Raw genomic sequence first — 10,461 nt, forward strand, 5'->3', positions numbered from 1 at the left:
CTGGCCCTGCAGACTGTAGTTCCTGCTGGTCAGTGGATGTTTCAGAGCCCATAGCACTGAACTGGCTGTAATCTATCATGGCCCTTTGCCTCACTGAGATTAGACTGTGGCTTCTGTGAGTGTCTGATTTTCATGATTGTTCATTGGTCCTTTTACAACTGCCTGTTCCCACTGTCTTCTATCCCAATCCCCTTTGACCCAAACTCTGTTTAGTGTTACGTGACCTGGAGGGTGTAGAGAGTAGGTGCTCACATTCCCAGTGTCAGGGCATGTTCGACCAAGCATAAATAAACCAACTTGGGTTAAAATTGTTAAGTTTTCAAGAGCAGAAATAACAGAAGCACAGCACTGTATTCAGTGGCTGATGCTTATATGATGGGGCTATTTGCTCCTGACCTGTTTCCAATTCCCTCTGCATGAGACCCTCAACTCTCTGCCTTGTTTTAGCGGTTCAGGCTGGAAGCTGAAAGGCAGGACTGTTCATGCGTATGGTGAGTTATGGGAACAGAGAAGCCATTTGACAGAGACAGCTGAGCTCTGCCTTTACCCCCACAATGGAGTACAGTATGTATAACACAGCCCTTAGGCTCCTGTTGACTTTACGCTGGTCATTTCTTATTCAAACATACATACAGTTCAGTAATGTTGTATGTTACAGCTGTCACGTTCAGGGAGAGAGGAACGACCCAGATGCAGCCGTGGAGCAAGGAAAAGGGGTTTTATTAAACCCACCAAAACAGAACCACAAGTAGTCAAACCTGGGAACTAAGGATGACAATAAAGGTGGAGGAGAACAGGGACCGACTACAGGAAGGTACAGGCCAGGACTAACATGGTGGAGGACTTCCACAGGCAGATAGCAGCAGTGACCTCTGCTGGTCAAATGGGAACATGACAAAGAAGTCCTGACGAAAGTTAAACGTAAGATTTAAATGGTTACTATATTTATGAAGATATATATCTTCATTTATGTTCTGCATTTCTGCAATTCACAAAGCAAATGCAATGAGTGGAAGTAAGCAGAGATCCTCCTCATGGAACGGAACTGTGTCAAGGCGGGGCCTTAGGTACATGGGGATGGGGCTTGGTTCTGTGGGGTGGGACCTTAGCTACGTGGGGGCAGGGGGAGCTGAGGTGCCTGGAGTTTTCATCTGAGGTGTCCGATGAGACCCATGCTGAGATGCAATCATGCAGAAAGATTTCTTGGTTAGTTATATAACTTGCTGGATTTTAGGTACCTCAGTTTAAACGGACGTTTAAATCTTCATTCACTTACATTTAAGCCCAAACTTACTTAAAGCCAACAAGTTATCTTGCTAACCAAAAAATCCAGCTTTGTGATACAGGTCTCTGGCAGATATTCAGGAACACAATGATAACGCAGGGCATCACCATGGAAACCTCACCAAGGAGGAATATGTGGTATGAGTAACAGTCCAGTGCTGGAGGACGGCACCCTTTGGTCGGAGGTCACTTAGCAGATGCTCTGGAGCAAGGAAAGGCCGATTTGTTGAAGGTAAAAATGGCTCACTTTGTTACTGGGGACATGGATGACAAAGAAGACAGAGGACATTGGAATCAATGGAATCGATGGATGAATGACTGAAGCCAACTTGATTTGGTAGACATGCCCCTTCAGAATGACATATATGACATCTATACAGTCTTATACAGTCTGTTTTCCAGAAGAAGAATCTCTGCACTGCATAAGAAGCCAGAGTCAGGACGGGACATGGAGGAATGGAATCACTCCGGAGTAGTAAAGGAGACAAAGACGCAGCTGAATTCCTGCCCAACTCATCAATAATGACCGAAACTGGGCTGGTGAAGAGACACCATCAGTCATCAGTTTGCTGGTGACACCCTGTTGGAGGAAAACAAGGGGATCTGAAGGTTCTTAGAATGAACTGAAAATGAAACTTTATTGATCCCCGTGGGGAAATTCTCTTTCCACCCATCGCATCTTGCTCTCAAGCAGACCAAGCTCGGCAGTGAAGGGCATCCAGCCACTGCAGCACCAAGAGAGCTGTGGGGTAGGGGCCTCGCTCAACGATTCATTTACATGCTGAGGCTGGACTTGAACTGGTAACCTTCTGGTCACAGGCACAGAGGCTTAGTCCACTGAGCCTCGTACCGCCCCATATAGTGACGGAGATGATGAATCTGAAAGGAGGGGGTTATGGCTGGATGTAAAGAATGCAGAGGCTGTGAGCACAGAGATGGCAGCTGAGGCTGAAAATAAAGAGGCTGAAGAGGCTTTTTACGACTGTCAAGGATCCAGAAGTCAAGCCACAGACTGCAGACTGGCCCTCTGCAGTAAAGGACCGAGATAAAAATCTTCAAAAATACAGATGCTTCACTTCACAATGATGTGATATCAATGCACATTCAGTAGTCATCGCACTTTGAACTTTAATCTGTTCCCGTCATAGAAAAATGTCATACGCTATGTTCTACACATGCTAGGCAATGGTAGCATCCATGCTTCAAAGGCTATATAGCAATCACGGCTGTAAACACCTCATACAGTGTTTAACAACATATAGGACAGTGTTTGATGTGTTTTAACAAATATTTACTTAGTCGATGACAGTATACATATACAGTACATGTACTTATTTATCATTCCATATTTGGCTATTATTTTCAACTTGGGTTCATCAGAACTCAACCCCATTGCATGTGGATTAGGGCCGTGAGACAGCCTTTTAGCAGAAGAAGGAAAACACAGGAGAAAGATGAACAATACTCTTCACAGATGAGCCCTAACCCCATGGAGCCTAACCTCAACCCCAGGGAGCCTAATGCAAACCCCAGAGAGCTTAACCCCAACCCCAGGGAGCCTAATGCTAATCCTAACCCTAAAGAGCCTAGGACTAACCCCAGGGAGCCTCCTCCATTTAGCTGAATATAAAATATAAAATTATGAATTATTTATGTAACTTTAGCTTTATTAGCTGTCTGAGAATCATTGGTCCTAGGATACAAACCCATGAGAGATGCCAGTCTGAGTAAAGCAGGTAAACTGGAACTGTGGATGGGAATCAACCCCATCCTCCTTCGCTGGGGCGTGAATCAGCCCCATCCTCCTTCGCTGGGGCGTGAATCAACCCCATCCTCCTTCGCTGGGGCGTGAATCAGCCCCATCCTCCTTCGCTGGGCCGTGAATCAGCCCCATCCTCCTTCGCTGGGCCATGAATCAGTCCCACCCTCCGTCACTGGGGCGTGAATCAGCTCCTTCCTCCATTGCCAGGGCGTGAATTGGCCAGGATTGTAATCAGCCTCGGCCTCTCACCCCTCTTACCCCTTTTACCCCTCTCACCCCTCTTACCCTTCTCACCCCCTCTCACCCCTTTTACCCCTCTCACCCCCTCTCACCCCTCTTACCCCTCTCACCCCCTCTCACCCCTCTCAACCCTCAGCCGCTGGGGCAGGAATCAGCTCCACCATCTGCCGCAAGGGTGGGATTCAACCCTGCCTTCCACTGTCTGGGCAGAAATCAGCCCCACGGTTCCTCCCAGCAAATCACAGAGCGGAATTATCAAATCCCAAAAGCTGCTTTTATAAGCTTGTGTGCCACCCCACATTGGCGCTAATGCCCACTCAGTAAGTGACAGGGTGTTAGAAGCAACGCCACTGTTTCTGTGGATAATTATCTGAGCCAGGCTGGGGGGGTGGATAACAGGCGTCAGCCGCCAAATCCTGTGACCCCGAGCTGTCACTAGGTGCAGGATGTCCTTGTGTTTATACGACCATGTGGGGGGGGGGGGGATTCCACTGGGCCATGACACGTTGGGGTAGTGGGGGCAGGATCAGCTCAGGCAGCTCCTGCTCTCTGTGGGGGGGCACTGTGGCCTTGTCTGGTCTAATTACGTTTCTTACATTGGCGGGGGGGGTGCAGGGGGAGTGGATGAATCAGTGTTCAGACGCAGCCCAGGACAGTCAGGACCTGGGGCTTATCCTCTGGGAACCCCAGAATAATTACCCATGATTGCAAGCTAAAACAGGCCCACTGGAACTTTCCTGGGCTGAAACACTTGCCAGGCACAGTCCCTGGGAAGCTAGCTTATATTCAACGGGTCGAAGCACACTCACCAGGAAGTCAGTCTTTCAGGGGCTAAAACTTGTTCTTTGGACTTCCTCTGATTGGCCTCTGCAGGACGGGCTCCCCCTTTGGGTCTGGTTAGGGTTAGGGCTTCCTCTGCTGCCCCCTGGAGGATGGGCTCCCCCTTTGGGTCTGGTTAGGGTTAGGGCTTCCTCTGCTGCCCCCTGGAGGATGGGCTCCCCCTTTGGGTCTGGTTAGGGTTAGGGCTTCCTCTGCTGCCCCCTGGAGGATGGGCTCCCCCTTTGGGTCTGGTTAGGGTTAGGGCTTCCTCTGCTGCCCCCTGGAGGATGGGCTCCCCCTTTGGGTCTGGTTAGGGTTAGGGCTTCCTCTGCTGCCCCCTGGAGGATGGGCTCCCCCTTTGGGTCTGGTTAGGGTTAGGGCTTCCTCTGCTGCCCCCTGGAGGATGGGCTCCCCCTTTGGGTCTGGTTAGGGTTAGGGCTTCCAATAAAAAGGGCTTACAATAAAATTATGAATAAACACAAAACAACCAAAAAGCACAACCTGAATAAAATAAGTAAAGAGAAAAAACATAAAACATACAAGAGACAACCATCCATCCATCATCGTAACCATTTAATCTCAACCGGGAATGTGGGGGGAACCGGAGCCTATCCGAGGAACTACGGCGCAGGCAGGAACCAACCCTGGGCAGGCGCCAACACACCGCAGGGCTATACAAGAGACAGAGAACACTAAAACCACACAAAGAAACGCCAAATGCTAGTGAGTTAAAATGAGTTTTCAGGCTTAAAACTAGAGGGAAACCTCCTGTAGAGTGGGAGAGTGTTCAGCAGCTTGGGGCACCCACAGAAAAGGCCCAGCCACCCTTCATTTTCTGCTTGTTTCATCCTTAGAGCAGCCAAAAGCAGTATGTCAGAGGATCTCGGTGGTCTCGAGGGACATAAATGGTAAGGAGGTCTGAGATACATGGTAGAGCAAGACTATTCAGAGCCTTAAAAACAAACAATAAAATCTTCAAACAAATTCGCGAGGTAACCAGCAGAGAGAAGCTGCAAGAGGAGTTATGCTCATATTTTTTGGACTCGGTTAAAAAACAAGCTGCGGCATTTTGGACCAGCTGAAGTCTGGATAAGTAAGTCTGGCTAACGCTGCTGTAATGTGCATTACATTAATCTCATCTGATCGATATAAAAGCAGGAAGCCAAAGGAGACATCAGGTCCTGAACTTTTGAGATCACTCTTAAGTGATAGATGGAGGCACTGATAACAGCCCTGATTTCTCTGTCAAGCTTTAAACAGGAGTCAAACAGAACCCCAAACTCTTATCAATAGGTTTCCAGTAGGGAGCAATTGGACCAAAATACCTGCATTCTGCATTGATATTCACAGCTGCGAACAGAATAACTTTGCTGTTGTCTTCATTTAGCTTGAGAAACCTGGATTTCAGCATGGCTTTGGCGTCTCTCAGGTGATCATGACTGGTTGAAACCATTTGCTGTGGACAGGATTCAGAGGAGGGTAAAGCTGAGTTCCTCCAGTCGAGGACCACAGGTCACACAGCTGAGTTCCTCCAGTCGAGGACCACAGGTCGCACAGCTGAGTTCCTCTAGTCGAGGACCACAGGTCGCACAGCTGAGTTCCTCCAGTCGAGGACCACAGGTCGCACAGCTGAGTTCCTCTAGTCGAGGACCACAGGTCGCACAGCTGAGTTCCTCCAGTCGAGGACCACAGGTCGCACAGGCTGCAGTGTGGCTCATCAGGACAGCTTTCCAAGTGTGTTTGGGGCCAGATTACCCAACGCCCCTAGAACCCGCCTCCCAGCCTGCGAGAGTGGGGGCCTCTTTCACCTGCAGCCTTCATTATTCCTGGCTGTGTCACTGGATGCCCCAGATTAAGGCCCCCCACCCCCATAGCCTTCACGCACAGCCCTGGACTGCCGCCACATCAATATTTCATGATGCGGTGGATTAAATGCAGCCTGAATTGCAGCACCTGGAGTAATGCGTGAGCAGTACTCACTGTCCTCTCATGCCTGGCTATAGACAGGAACAAACCAGTAGCTTCACCTGCTCCTTTTCACGTGGCACTTTCATCCTCACACAAATCCATGCATACGCAGTGAACTTCATCACGACTAAAGCTTCCTGCTGTGCTGCTAATTCTCTAAGTGACATGCTGTCTTCCCACAGCTGTAGCAGTGTGTATGTCACCCTGCCACTGTCCTCATCCAAATGCCTTTCTCTTTTCATTCAAGCAAAAGACAAACATCCCAAATTCGTTCCAGGCCTTTATGAGACTCATCCTGCTTTGTCCTGTCCAGCCCTGCCTCCATGACCAGTGATGCCAGTCTCCAGATGACCTACTCCTAGTGCTTTGGGGCCTCTTGACAGCTTCTCTCACGCTGGCAGCTCCACCTCCTCTCCACCATAGCTCGCTCCTATACAGTCCTCCAACAAGCTCTGCCAGATGGATTTGGCCTCTTCTTTGGGGCCTGTTCCGTGGTGCTGTCAGGCTCTGTCTTTGTCTCTGCAGTACAAACAAATATCACCCCTATCGAGACAAATTCTGAGGCGTCTAGACTTACAAAGGACCGTCCAAAGCAAACAGAGGCCTTAGGGACCATGAGCAGCTATAGATTACACAGAGCTATGAAGGCCATTAACATACTTTGTCATGGAAACCGCATGCGTGAGAAAAGCCTCAGTCAGATGAGGAGAAAGTTTGGTGAGAAGCTCCCGTCCTTGCTAGCTAGGATGTACAATAGGCTTAGGCTTAGGGTTACAGTTAGGGTTAGGGTAACCCAGGAGGGATTCGGGGCCCCATTGGAAACCACAGCATGTGTTTTAGACAAAAAGGTCTCCAGGGAGTACTAAAGCACAGCAAACATGTCCAGGGCACCGGGGGGTTCATCTGGGTCATTATGCTGTACTGTGCAGTATGTAACCCAAACAGCAGAGGGCGATAGGGAGGTCTAAACGAGATAGGGGTGTGTTTAGCACACTAAGTGTGCTCAGAGCCCCAGGGGAGTTCATTATAAAAAACGATACCAGGCAGGGCCATTACACTATACCATGCAGTATATAACACGTGCCAGCAGAGGGCATTAGCCTCAATGTTAATGAAACATACATATTAGTCATACTGTGTACCTTAATATATTTAATGACTTAGTTCTAATAGTGTGTGCTTTGTGGTAAACACAGCAAGTGGTAATGTAGTAAGTTGATCAGTAAATTTTAAATTGCTAATTTTAGCAATGTGTATGTGTATAAACTATACATAAATTATTACTATGATTTATTATATATTATATATTATGATCATATTCTCTAATTAGCCTTGACATGGAACACATAAACAAAAATACCTTCAGATGTTCAAGTCATCTAGTTTTAATTGTGCTCCAGTGAGGGACTGTGCTAAGATTAGTGAACATGTGATTTTTAAGCCACACCACGAATGATTTTAAGCCAAACCACGAACGATTTTAAGCCACAATACGAACTATTTTCAGGCAAACCGAGAATGATTTTAAGCCAAACCGCGAATGATTTTAAGCCAAACCGCAAATGATTTAAAGCCAAACCGCGAATGATTTTAAGTCAAACCCTGAATGATTTCAAGTCAACCCGCGAATGATTTTAAGCCAAACCGTGAATGATTTTAAGCCAAACCCTGAATGATTTTGGGCCAAACCGCAAATGATTTTAAGCCAAACCGCGAATGATTTCAAGTCAAACCCTGGATGATTTCGAGCCAAACCGCGAATGATTTTAAGTCAAACCCTGAATGATTTCGAGCCAACCTGCGAATGATTTTAAGCCAAACCGTGAATGATTTTAAGCCAAACCCTGAATGATTTTAAGCCAAACCCTGAATGATTTCAAGCCAAACCGCGAATGATTTTAAGCCAAACCGCGAATGATTTTAAGCCACACCATGAGCACTGATATTTATTCCTGCCAATAGTTGTCCACCACTGTTTTTAACAGGGTATTTTACACAGACTCAGGCTGCTACTCAGGTAAACGTATCACTAAGACATTTATATGCAAACTGGCCACTTGGAAGCACAAAATCCTAGATTTCACTACAAATCTGATGCTTCCTGTAAACAACAATTACTAATTACGTAATTGTTACCCTACTACTTACTGTAAAGAACTTGATGTAAGTAAGCAAACCTAAGTCATTCAGATTAAAATAAAACCATAAATATCTGTAGCTGGTAAAAGCCTCAAATAGGCTCACAAAAAGGTAATCCACCGCCCCTAACCCTAACCATAACCCTAAACCTAATGCTAATCCTAAACCTAAACCTAACCCTAACCATGATGGAGTGAGAAGAGACAGACTGCACAGACCTCACAGCCCTGCAAAGTTGATGCCATCTATCAGCACCGAGCATCATTCTCTGATGTCATTTCCTCTTTCAGTTCTGTGCAGTCATTACTGCACTAATGACAGTGTCATCATTATTCTTTGCTTCTCTGACTGGTGGATTAAGGATTAACATGCTAAATAAATATCACAAAGTAATTCCCTTTTCATTGGATAAATTGGTTTCTATAGAGCATATTCCCTCATATGTGCCACTGTTAGAAGCCACAGGAGTAGAGAAAGTACAGTATCAGTATATTTACAGAGTAGGGTCTAGTGATGGACTGAGCACCGGTGCCACAGTGTGAATTTTTGGAAAGTTGTAAGCCAGGGGGTCACTGAAGAGTGAATGAAGACTGAGAAGTCAGTCAGGTGTGTTATCATAAAGGCACATGAACATTACAGGCAAGACTTTGGTGCTGCAAGATGGCTGCTGAGGGAATTGACTGTGGAATGATGTGTTTGCATGCATGAATCCCTGACCTTGTAACCTCTATGGCCTAAATAAATGGTGTCATTAAGTTGCTCAAACTTGAGCAACATAAGTTGAGCAACACTTTTCCAAGTGGCTCATTTTAATAAAGAGGAAAACACATATTATTTCTGAAAATGCAAAAAATTATTTCTCAATTGGGAAAAATAAAAAGTTTATCTATCTATCTATCTATCTATCTATCTATCTATCTATCTATCTATCTATCTATCTATCTATCTATCTATCTATCTATCCATCCATCCATCCAGAGCATTACACGTGGCTGTCCCACGCTGAAGAGCAGGAGTGCCCCCACATGGTCTGCAGTCAGACTTTGGGGATGTACCTCAACACATCAAAGGGACTCACTGTGTCCATGCCAGCATCAGCCGTACCTCAACACAGCCAAGGGACTCACTGTGTCCATGCCAACATCAGCCGTACCTCAACACAGCAAAGGGACTCACTGTGTCCATGCCAGCATCAGCCGTACCTCAACACAGCAAAGGGACTCACTGTGTCCATGCCAGCATCAGCCATATCTCAACACAGCAAAGGGACTCACTGTGTCCATGCCAACATCAGCCGTACCTCAACACAGCAAAGGGACTCACTGTGTCCATGCCAACATCAGCCGTACCTCAACACAGCCAAGGGACTCACTGTGTCCATGCCAGCATCAGCCGTACCTCAACACAGCCAAGAGACTCACTGTGTCCATGCCAGCATCAGCCGTACCTCAACACAGCAAAGGGACTCACTGTGTCCATGCCAACATCAGCCGTACCTCAACACAGCCAAGGAATTCACTGTGTCCATGCCAGCATCAGCCATACCTCAACACAGCCAAGGGACTCACTGTGTCCATGCCAACATCAGCCGTACCTCAACACAGCCAAGGGACTCACTGTGTCCATGCCAGCATCAGCCATACCTCAACACAGCCAAGGGACTCACTGTGTCCATGCCAACATCAGCCGTACCTCAACACAGCCAAGGGACTCACTGTGTCCATGCCAACATCAGCCGTACCTCAACACAGCCAAAGGACTCATTGTGTCCATGCCAACATCAGCCGTACCTCAACACAGCCAAGGGACTCATTGTGTCCATGCCAGCATCAGTCGTACCTCAACACAGCCAAAAGACTCACTGCATCTATGCCAACATCAGCCGTACCTCAACACAGCCAAAGGACTCATTGTGTCCATGCCAACATCAGCCGTACCTCAACACAGCAAAGGGACTCACTGCATCAAACCAATACCAGCATCATATCAGTGTGTCCAACAAGTAGCTTAAGCTCAATTAAGGGAATATGACCGGGCAGAGGAATTTCTTAAGTAAAATCTCTGGGAAAAGGTTTTATAAATTAATTAAATGAGCAACTTAAAAGATACTTGAAATGTTTGTGTTTCCCGTTTCTCTGTAAAGTGGACATCAGAGGCTGTCCTGCACAATCATTGTCTGTTTGTAGATTCTACCAATCTCCAAGGTGAAAATCAGCCAACAGACACCTCCTGGCACAGAGCACATCAGC

The sequence above is a fragment of the Brienomyrus brachyistius genome, chromosome 12 (genome assembly GCF_023856365.1).
Source record: "Brienomyrus brachyistius isolate T26 chromosome 12, BBRACH_0.4, whole genome shotgun sequence".
Classification (NCBI taxonomy): Eukaryota; Metazoa; Chordata; class Actinopteri; order Osteoglossiformes; family Mormyridae; genus Brienomyrus; species Brienomyrus brachyistius.